This window comes from Capra hircus, chromosome 9 (assembly GCF_001704415.2).
Source record: "Capra hircus breed San Clemente chromosome 9, ASM170441v1, whole genome shotgun sequence".
In the NCBI taxonomy this organism is placed as follows: Eukaryota; Metazoa; Chordata; class Mammalia; order Artiodactyla; family Bovidae; genus Capra; species Capra hircus.
The window spans coordinates 19,453,590-19,464,473 of record NC_030816.1 but is presented as its reverse complement, the minus strand read 5'-3'; the positions used below and the strand labels follow the sequence as shown (position 1 = coordinate 19,464,473).

At 43.2% G+C, this 10,884-nt stretch overlaps 1 long non-coding RNA gene across 1 annotated transcript; it reads right to left on the bottom strand.

Annotated features, from left to right (window-relative positions):
- On the bottom strand, nt 2,848-10,287 carry LOC106502466. The gene is made up of 3 exons (XR_001918522.1): nt 9,605-10,287; nt 8,681-8,802; nt 2,848-3,295 (listed from the first exon to the last, which is right to left on the bottom strand). It is a non-coding gene; the product is annotated as an uncharacterized LOC106502466 (long non-coding RNA).

Below are 10,884 nucleotides of genomic sequence, written 5' to 3'. Positions count from 1 at the left end.
CCTTCAAAGGGAAGCTCAGTGTCCTAGCTGTCTGTTCTTGCCCCTGCTAACCAGAGAAAGAGAGAATCTCTGCCAGTCCCCGGAGAGGATTCTGGAACTATCTTTTCTAACCTAGTTGGAGCAGTCATCTTGCTTTCTCAACATCCTGTTCTTGGCCTTTAAATCTCAGCATGAAACAAGAGCTACTGTATTGTGTATTTGAAAGTTGCTAAGAGAGGAATTCTTAGATGGATGTTAAATAGACTTAGTGTGGAGACCATTTCACAAAATATATCAAATCACTATATTGTACACCTGTAACTGATATAATGCTATATGTCAAGTACATCTCAATTAAAAATTAAAGGAAGTAAAGAAAAAATAATTTTTTGGCCATTCTGTGCAGCTTGAGGGATCTTAATTCCCCAATCAGGGAATGAACCTGGGCTCACGGCAGTGGAGAGCACCAAGTGCTAACCACTGGGCCACCAGAAAAGTCCCAAGAAAAATAATTTTTTGAAAAACATATAAATAAGCATTAATTGGGAGAAGGCAATGGCACCCCACTCCAGTACTCTTGCCTGGAATATCCCAAGGACGGAGGAGGGAGAGGCCTGGAAGGCTGCAGTCCATAGGGTCGCTGAGGGTCGGACACGACTGACCAACTTCACTTTCACTTTTCACTTTCATGCATTGGAGAAGGAAATGGCAACCCACTCCAGTGTTCTTGCCTGGAGAATCCCAGGGACGGGGGAGCCTGGTGGGCTGCCGTCTCTGGGGTCACACAGAGTCGGACACGACTGAAGCGACTTAGCAGCAGCAGCAGCAAGCATTAATTACTCACATTTGCCAAAGTAGTTGCGCATTTTAAACAATATCAGTATAGGCTATCTTTAAAATTTACTTAACATAGGTTTGCCATAATTATTAGTTGACCAGCTCCCTGAGAGTATTGTTCATTTTCAGATGATTATAAATATTTTTTTCTCACAATAGCCACAAAGATAAAACTAACATCCTGGGATAAAAATTTAAAATATATATATATGTGTATATTTTTTTCTCAGTCAAAATTTGGCATCACAGTTTGGTTTGGAAAGTAAGTTTGCAAGAATTTCATGGAGTGTAAAGAAACACTCCTGTCCTAAATTATAGTTTAGATCGTTAGAGTTGCTTTGCCTGAGAGAAACAGACAAATGCTTAAGGGTAATAGCACTTAAACATTCCATACAACACTTGTAAATTCATTATCACATGTTCTCTGTTCTTTCATCTGGATCAACACCATCTGTCGCTTGATGGTTCCTATCAGTGCCAAAGAGCGTGTAAACAAACCCTACAATTTGTATTATTTTCATTCCCTTATGAACCTTGTTCATCCAATTTGTATCAAGTGGCTTCAGGAGGCTATATCAAGTGGGGAGAGGCGGGGAAACCACACAGACTCTGGAGCCTTCCTGGAAGTACAAGGTTGCTGAGAGGGATAAACTGCCGCTAAACTACTCCCACTGTACAGCAATTCAATTTCCCTTTTGTTTTTAAAGTGGCCTAGGGGAGCCGGGGGCTTCCCAAGTGACACTAGTGGTAAAGAACCTGCCTGCCAATGCTGAAGACGTAAGAGATGTGGGTTTGATCCCTGGGTCGGGAAGGTCCTCTAGAGGAGGGCACGGCAACCCACTCCAGTATTCTTGCCTGGAGAATCCCATGGACAGAGGAGCCTGGCGGGCTATGGTCCATAGGGTCGCAAGAGTCAGGCGTGACTGAAGCGACTTAGCACGTATGCGGGGGAACAGAACTCATGTGTTTAATGGAAAGAACAAGGGCTTGAGAGCCCAAAATACCAGGTCTGATTCTCTATTCAATCACATAAATGCAACCTTGGGCTGATCAACGACTCTAATCTCCAATTTTCTCATCTGTAAAATATAAGTTAACATCTCACGGAGATTTTGCATGAATTTAATCAGTGTAATTTAATTCATGGAGGCTCCTGGAGTCAGATTGGTTAGAGTTCAAATTCTGGCTCAACTAGTTATTGACTGTGTGAATCTGGTCAAGTTGCTTAGAGTCTTTAAAGCCTCAGGTTCCTCTGGATAGGCGTGCGTGCGTGTGTGTGTGCGTGCTTCGTCGCTCAGTCGTGTCTGACTCTTTGCGACCCCATGAACTGTAGCCTGGGTTTCTTTGTCCATGGCGATTCTCCAGGCATGAACACTGGAGTGGGTTGTCATGCCCTCCTCCAGGGAATCTTTCCAACCCAGGGATCAAACCCAGGTGTCCCTCATTGCAGGTAGATTCTTTACCATCTGAGCCACCGGGGAAGCCCAAGAATACTGAAGTGGGTAGCCTATCCCTTCTCCAGGGCATCTTTCCAGCCCAGGAATAGAATCAGGGTCTCCTGCATTGCAGGTGGATTCTTTACCAGCTGAGCTACCAGGGAAGCCCTCAGTATAGGTAATATCCATACAGATAATTTCTGTCTTATTGGGTAGTTGCGCCAAGCAAATGAGATTATCCATAGAAAAAATGTAGCATGGCACCTGGCAGATAGCAAGTGCTCAAATGCATGTTAGCTGTTATTATAGGAAGCACCACACACAATAAATTATTTCTGGTTCTCTTAACTAGGTTGCAGATTAACAGGAGGCAGTTGTGCTAGCTACGCCCAAAGGCAGACTCTTTTCTGACAAAGTATTTCTTTCTCTTTTCCTTCTTTTCTCCTTTCAAGAATGTTCTGGTACACATTAGCAAAACGCCTTAGGGAAAGGGAGCCAGAAAGGCTTTAAGTGTATTTCCTTCACAAGGAAATCCATGTGCTTTCAGAAGAAGCTAGGTCTCAGAAAGGGGCCAGTTAGAGCAAGTGCCCAAGACTGTAAATAAAGCACCAAAGAAGAGACCCTGTGCGTCTGAATTTAAGAGGGTTCATTAACACTGTTTTTCTTTATGTGCTTTTTAAAAAAGTAGGAATTGTGGTTGGTTGAGAGATTGAATTTTATTTAAGAAGGAATTGTAGGTGTCTCAAACACTAGAACTACGTTCCTTTGAAAGGTAATTTTAGCTTTGGAAAAATGTTCGGAGTTCAGATGATTAGCATGAAGTTTTAGGTTGAGATTGTAACCTGGCCAACACCACTGACCCCAGGCAGACGCCCACACCTCCCAGCCTTGCCTGGGCCTCTCTGGGGTCTCAGGAGATTCAGCGACTTCCTTGCTTTGGGGGAGTGTCCCCCTCACTCAGCAAACACATCTAGGACCGAGCATCATCTCTCCTGACTGTGTGCAGCTGCGATTCCCATCACAGGCCGATCCTGATGTTCATTCTGTGTTAGGAAAAGATGGACAGAGTTATGATTTTCACTATAATGGCTTCTGCAGAGTTTTGCCATTTTGTAACTCCCCCTCTTTTCCTTTTTGTAAAAATGGCTTTCTCATCCCCAGACCTACTAAATGAATATGCTTTTAATAGTGATATTTCATGGTTACCAGGGACTGCTGGGGAACTGGGGGGAGGCGTTATTCTTCAGTGGTACAGAGATGAAAAAGTTCTGGAGATGGGTGGTAATGATGTTTACACAACACTGTGTATATACTTATTGCCAGTGAATCCTGAACTTAAAAATGGTTAAAGCAGTAAATTTTCTGTAATGTATGGTTTTTTTTTTTTCCCAACAATAAAGTGCTATTTCAGCATCCCGGTTTCATCAATTTATAGAGACACAAGATTTTCTAGGCAGAGAGTAGCAGGTGGCTTGGGTTTTAATGGGCTCCCATTTGGGGATGGAAGCTCATGATAAAAATGTTGCCTTATTCAGGTGGGTGGCGACCCTACTGAGGTGACCAGAATACTATGCCCCCTCGTTAGCATATGAATTCATTGCACAGATTTAGATGCTTTGAAAGTACTTGAAGATTTGCCATTTTTTGAAATTCTAAGCACCCTCCTTTCAATGTCATCACTTAAAGGCAGGATTTTCAGGACTAGCTTAGCTGTCAAGAGAAGGATAAGCATAAAAGACACAACTTCCCATTTGTGGTGAGTCAGTTCTCAACCTCTGGTTCCAGTTAATGAAAGGTTTTGACTGGCTCTGGTCTAATCCTGGTTCCATAACTGCAGTCCAGGTTCTGGGGAGCATGCGGTTCGTGGTGGGCACAGGGCATAGCACTACCAAACATACGGCTCCAGTGATTTTGACACCTGCCAGGGCTGGTGCTCAGGACAAGCATCACCTTCCCCTGAAGATCGTCCCAGGAGCTCCCATCCTGGCTGTTAATCAGCCCCTGTCCATTCATCCATCCATCCTGATAGCTGGAGATACGTCACAAAAAAATTAATTCTCAAGGATATATTCAGTTTTCATATTGAATTATTATCCAGTTAATTCTAGCTACATAGATAATGTACTTGGGTAACAATCTGAAAACATGTTTCCAGTTCCCTTCCCTCAATCAATTTAGTTCTCTAAAAATGCAAAAGATTAACACAATCACCTTAATGTCATGATTAATTGGATATCTGTCATGCTAGATTGTCATAACTTAATGTTTCACCAGCTTCCCTAACCAAGTCTCTTTAGTAGTTTCCCTTTTTATTCTATTAAAGAAAAAAATATTGGTCTGAGAAGCCTGAAAAAAAAAATCTTAAATGTGCACAAAAAACATTTCCTAGCTTTTATTCTCCATTGCTATTTGCAATTTCCCAGAGAGGGAAAATGCTGTAAGAAAAATTCTACGCGGAGAGATTGTACTCAGGTCACAATTCACACTCTCTTTCCTAAGATGCCCAATTGTGACAAGCAAAAGCCAATTTAAAAATCTTTGGGGCACCCTCTGGTGGCTGAGCTAGAAAAGGAAATAGGAACCCACTCCAGAATTCTTGCCTGGAGAATTCCAGGGACAGAGGAGCCTGGAGCGGGCTTCAGTCGATGGGGTCGCAAAAGCTGAACACGACTGAGCAACTAACACACTGGTGGCTGAGCAGAGTCACGAGTTTGGCGTCAAGACCCAGAAGGCCAGTGATCTCTGAGGCTTTTTTAAATGGCCATCACTAAATTTTCCATTCATCGTTGCAACTGTATCCAGATCAGGAAAGCAGGAGGGAGTGGAAAGAATTTGGAGTCACGAGACTTGGACCTGAATCAGAGCTCTGTCATTTACCAGTTAAGTGAACCCATGTCTGGCCAGCAAACTTCCACAGAGCTGAGGCTGAATCTGGAATTTCTCATCGGAGATAAGAGGCGATGTCAAAACTAAAGGCACATATGATTTAATTTCTGTCCAGAAAAGGCAATTGCATAGAGACAAAATGTAGGTTAGTGGTTGCCTGGAGTTGGGATGGGAAAGGGGATTAATTGTAAACAGGCATGAAAGATCTCAGTGAGGTCAGGAAAATGTCCTAAAACTGTATTGTGGTGATGGTAGCCCAACACAGTAAGCTTACTAAAAATCCTTGTAATGTACATTGAAAATGAGTGAACTTCGAGATCTGTAAATTATGCCTCAATAAAGGTGTTTTTAGAAACAACAGGAAGGGGCTTCCCTAGTGGTTCAGTGGTAAAGAATCCACCTGGCAATGCGGGAGACACGGCTTTGATCCCTGAAGCGGGAACTTATCACATGCCGCAGGGCAATTAGGCCCGTGTGCCACAGCTATCGAGCCTGTGCCCTGGAGCCAGGGAGCTGCAACCACTAAAGCTGGCTGCCCTTGAGCCTGTGTTCTGCAACGAGAAGAGAAGCCACCGTACTGAGAAGCCCACGCATCGCAACCAGAGAAAAGCCCCGGTTTGCTGCAACTAGAGAAGAGCCTGCGCAGCAAGACCAAGCACAGCCAAAAATTAATTAATTCATTTAATTTTAAAAAAATGGGGAGGGTGGGGAAATAGAGTGGATAACTCAGAAATCCAGGTAGAGCTAGGAAGCTTGTACCTGGGTAGGAGGATGGGGTGAGGACATGGGTCAGCAGGAAAAACGCCTAAGTTTGGAACACGATTGTGTCCACTTTCCATTGTGCATGGCTCTGCCCAGTTGCATTGCCTGAGGTTCGCAGGCTGGAGGAGGAAATGTCACTGCTTCCCAGCTCAGCCGCGTATTGTAGGTAGAGGCAGGGCTTCTAAGGACCTCACGCAGAAAGTCTGGCCATTCAGGGGCACTTCCGAAGGAAGGAAGACCATTAAAGTAGACATCCTGATGCAGTTGCATCAAAGTGACCATTATGAAAGGTAAAATCTGTGTGTCTTTCATGACTTTTCTCCATAAAAGGTAATCCGGTGTGGCTGGGGAGTAAGATAAGACCAAGGAGTGGGCTGGGAGAGAATGTCTGTTTTTCACATTATTTACTAGTAGAAACCTTGAAAGTGTGAGGATTTCCAGAAGTATCAGGAGAATACCTGTCAAGTTGGGTAGAAGGAAACTTCTTAGGATTTCTAAGAGAGAGGATAAATGAATTTGGTTAGTTTAGCTTAAAAAAAAAAAAGAACAGAAAGAAAAAGAAAGGAAAAATAAGACACAGATAGATATTAGTAAATAGCATTGTATCATATATATCAAACAGGCCTACTACCCTCAGTATAACAGACACAAACCAGTGAAAAATGGGCAAAGCATCAGTACAGGTAAATCATAAAAGGAAAAAATAATTGAAGAAATATGATGTCAACATAAGAAACATCATTTAACCTGGCTACTAATTAATAAATGTTACTAAGAAAACAAGTATTTTTTCACCTGTGAAATTGGCAAAGATTACAAAGATTGATGCCAATTATCCTTAGTGCTCAGGTAAATTGTTACAACTTTCTGGGGGGTAATTTGGCACTACACTCAAAATGTAAATATGGATATCTTCTGGCCCAGCAATTTCACTTTTGAGATTACTTTGTGCTAATAATTATGCTAATAATTAATTTCACATATGTGGAAAGATATATATACATTAGGATGTTCATGACTGAGTTAATTATAAAGGCAAAAAATATAGAAAAGGTGTTCTCAAACACCCTTCAACAGGAATTTGATTAGTATTGTACACATGTTCGGTACAATATCTGCACTAATTAAAAATGGACATGATCTATTACATATTTGGGTCACAGGGAAATGTTTACAGTATGTTGCTAAGTAAAAAATACCAGCATCGTAATAGCGTAGAAGATATGACTCCATTTTTGTTTACAATAATAGTGTGTCTCCCTGTGTGATGGACTGAAGGTGCACTGCCCAGATGCCTCTTCTAAAAAGGACGTGTTGCTGTCAGCCTGTTCCGGAACTGCCCAGCTGCAGGGCTACTTCTCCCCATGTCCCACCCTCCTGAGCAGAGAGGCAGGGGCCTAAGGTTGGCCATTTCAACTCAATAGTGAGCATCGCTGATGGGTTATTTTTCATCTCAGAGCTCCCAGTCAGATCTGCCAAGGTTGCAACATAGCTCGAGTTCTCTCTCTACCTGATTCTGCTTTCATCCCTTTCTTCCCATGGGTGTTGACCCCAAGACAGTTCTTGAGAAATATCCTGCACAATAAACTCCATCTCAGCATCTGCTTCCCAGAAAACCCAAACCAGTGATTTTCATACTGTCCAGTGAAAAAATTCTGGAAAAGATTTTCATCAAGTCTTTTGTTTCAGATGGGTTGTATGCCATAATTTTTGGCACTATCTGATTCTTTAAAAATGAATATTTTTGTTTTCTTTTCATCAATTATTATGCTGAAGAAGAAAGGAAGAACTTTTATCAGTATTTTTTTTTCATATGCATCTGGGATAAAAATTAAGACAGGACTTGTATCTCAGACACCAATTCCTTGGGTAATCTCAGAGACTAGGGGACACGACTGAGTGACTGAACTGAAATAAACTGAACTTAGGGTTTCCCTGGTGGCTCAGTCAGTATAGAATCTCTGAGATTATCTGAGAGACTAGGTCCCCTAGTCTCTGAGATTACCCAAGGAATTGGTGTCTGAGATACAAGTCCTGTCTTAATTTTTATCCCAGATGCATATGAAAAAAAAATACTGATAAAAGTTCTTCCTTTCTTCTTCAGCCAAAAAAAAAAAAAAACCACCATGCAGTTCAAACTGTTATGGTCTTAGCCCCCAGTGCAAAACACATGTCAGAATCAAGCTGCCTCCCACAAAACAGAAACAGTCACAGATGTAGAAAACAAGTCTATGGTTACTAGGGGGAGACAGAGGGGTGAGGGATAAATTGGGAGACTGGGACTGACATATGCACACTACTATATTGTGTCTGCCTCTTTGTGACCCCATGGAGTATGGCCACCAGGCTCCTCTGTCCATGGAATTCTCCAGGCAAGAATACTAGAGTGGGTTGCCATGTCCTCCTCCAGGGAATCTTCCCAAACCAGGGATCAAACCCAGGTCTCCTGCATTGCAGGCAGATTCTTTACTGTCCGAGTTTCCAGAGAAGTTCTTTCTATGTAAAACAGGCAATTAATAAGGACCTACTGTATAGTACAGGGAACTCTACTCAATATTCTGTAATCACCTATATGGGAAAAGAATCTGAAAGAGTGGATGTACGTATGCGTATAACTGACTGACTTTGCTATACACCTGAAACCAGCGCCACACTGTAAATCAACTATATTCCAATAAAAATGAAAAAACAAACAAAAAAACAAACAAGGGGCTTTAAGCTGAAACGTGGTATCAGTCAAACCAATCTGCAGCACAACAAACTGAGCTTGAGATCCTCACCAGCTCTGTAGTCGTGGACTAAACACCTGGAAAGCAGCACATCTGAGCTGCGGTGTGGAGCCGGCGGGCAGTCCACAGCTGGCGGTGGTTGGTCCACTGGGACTCCTGGGATCCACGCACATCTGTAGGAGGGTTGGCAAAACCAGTTGTGTGACTTCTCAGTCTAGTGGACTCACAGTACAAAGACGTAGCTGAAAGCGGTTTCGGAGCTTTATTAAGCATTATTAGTTTCTGTAAACAAGCCAGAAATCAAAGCCAGATGACTGAACTTTGAACAGTCAGAAAACTGAATTGAATAGAAACAAGACTACTGATGTACAAAGTACACTTTGTTTCTGATGCTTGACAAATATAGTTTTGCTGCAGTTGTTTAAGATACAGCCTCTCATGGTTGGTGAGGAAACAAATCTGCTCTGAATGTGCAAAGCAGTGACATTGTGTAACATGGGGCCTGAGGGCAGCGACCATATGGTTCACTTCTGCTGACAAGCGAGATCCTTGCTAGACTGCCTGTGGAGAGCTGCAGGAGTTACTGGAATTTCTGTGTTACCAAGGGAGAATCAAGGAATATTTACCAACTGGGTTTCTATGGATCCATATTTACTAGCAAAATCCCAGTGTGAATAAGGTCATAAAATCAGTATTTATTTAATATTTACTGTGAGGCACTCTACCAAGTCCTGATGCTAAAACAGAACATTTGAAATAACTGTTGTAATGTGTGGCCATCTTATGCAGAGGACAAAAAGCCTGTAGCTTTTTGCAGCTCTCAGCATTGCAAAATCTATGCCAAAACATGCAAAGTGAAACACACATAAAGGCGTATACACACACACACACACACACACACACACACACACAATGCTTTCTGGGCATGGAGAAGGAAGCTAAGTGTCCCTCTAGTTAAATGATACATTCTCTAACCTTTTTGATATTTGCAAGCTAATTTAAGCTCTGAAGATGTCTTCTGTGTTGGGTGATCTCCAGGATGCCCTGGGGTGGCTGCGGATCCCAGAAGTTAACATTGAAGTGTAGGAATTTTTGTTCTTTTTCTGCAGAGGTACATAGAGCTCCATTGTCTGTTCTCTCGGGCGGCTCTTGCTGGCAGATTCTATGTACAATCACAGAGGGCAATTCTCTTTCACTGCGGATGAGAACGCTGGGGGAGGAGCTCCCCTCTGCCCGGAGTGCCACTTGCCCCGGCCCCAGCTGCATGGGGAGGAGACGGCTGGGGCCAGCATGGGGAGGAGCTCAGACTCCACACCAGCAGCGAAGGCAGAGCCCCCAGCATCCTAGCCTCCCCAGGCCCGCCAAATGCCCGCGTCTGTGCTGAAAATCGAGCCTGAAGAGGCTCCTCTCGGATGACACCTAGAGATGACTGAAGGAAACTGAATTCTGGGCAACCAACCGGAACGGAATTGAGTGGAATGAAATTAAGGGTTGTCTCTCCTCTGTGTGCATTTGTGGGGTGTCTTGGGTGTGCTGTGGGTGAGGTGGGGAGTCCTGAGGGGTAGTGAGGAAGCACTGCCATGCTTCTTGAGAAGCATCCAGTTAGATTTCTACCTCGTGGGATGAGACAACAAAAATGAAATGTTTCAGATGGATGTTTTCATCCACAAAGAAAGAAAAAAGAGAACTTCTCAGTGAAGAAAAAAGAAGTTGTGGACAGAGCTGAAAAAAAGAATATTTAGGAGCCCCAAACAGCATTTTGTGAGTGATTCAAGGTGGAAAGCAAGAGAAAAGGAAGCTTTCAAGCCAAGAACCAGATCTCTGGTCTTGCATTTCCAGGGCTCCTACCTCCTTCTCTCGGAAGTGGAGGCAAGGAGGACATTGCCTGAATCACCCACCACCTACCCAGGCTGCTCTGTCTCTCTCTCAAACAAGGCAGTCTCTGAATTCTTTACTATGACAATTACTTCATTTTGCTGCAAATAATGACAACGTTTTTGAACCAAATTTCTCTGTGGTCTGAAAATGGGGACAGGGCTGTGCCTTTGAAGGAGGGTGTTAAGATCCTCGAGATGGTTCACCTTTTAGGACTCCAAGGGCTTGCCCTGAGATGGGAACTGAGATTCTGGAAGCTTCTGAGGTCTGTTCCAGGTCTTCAAGTCATTGGGAGAACCATGTCTGACCTCACGTGTTCAGTCGTGTCTAACTCTTTGCAACCCCATAGACTACAGCCCCTTAGGCTATCCTATCCATGG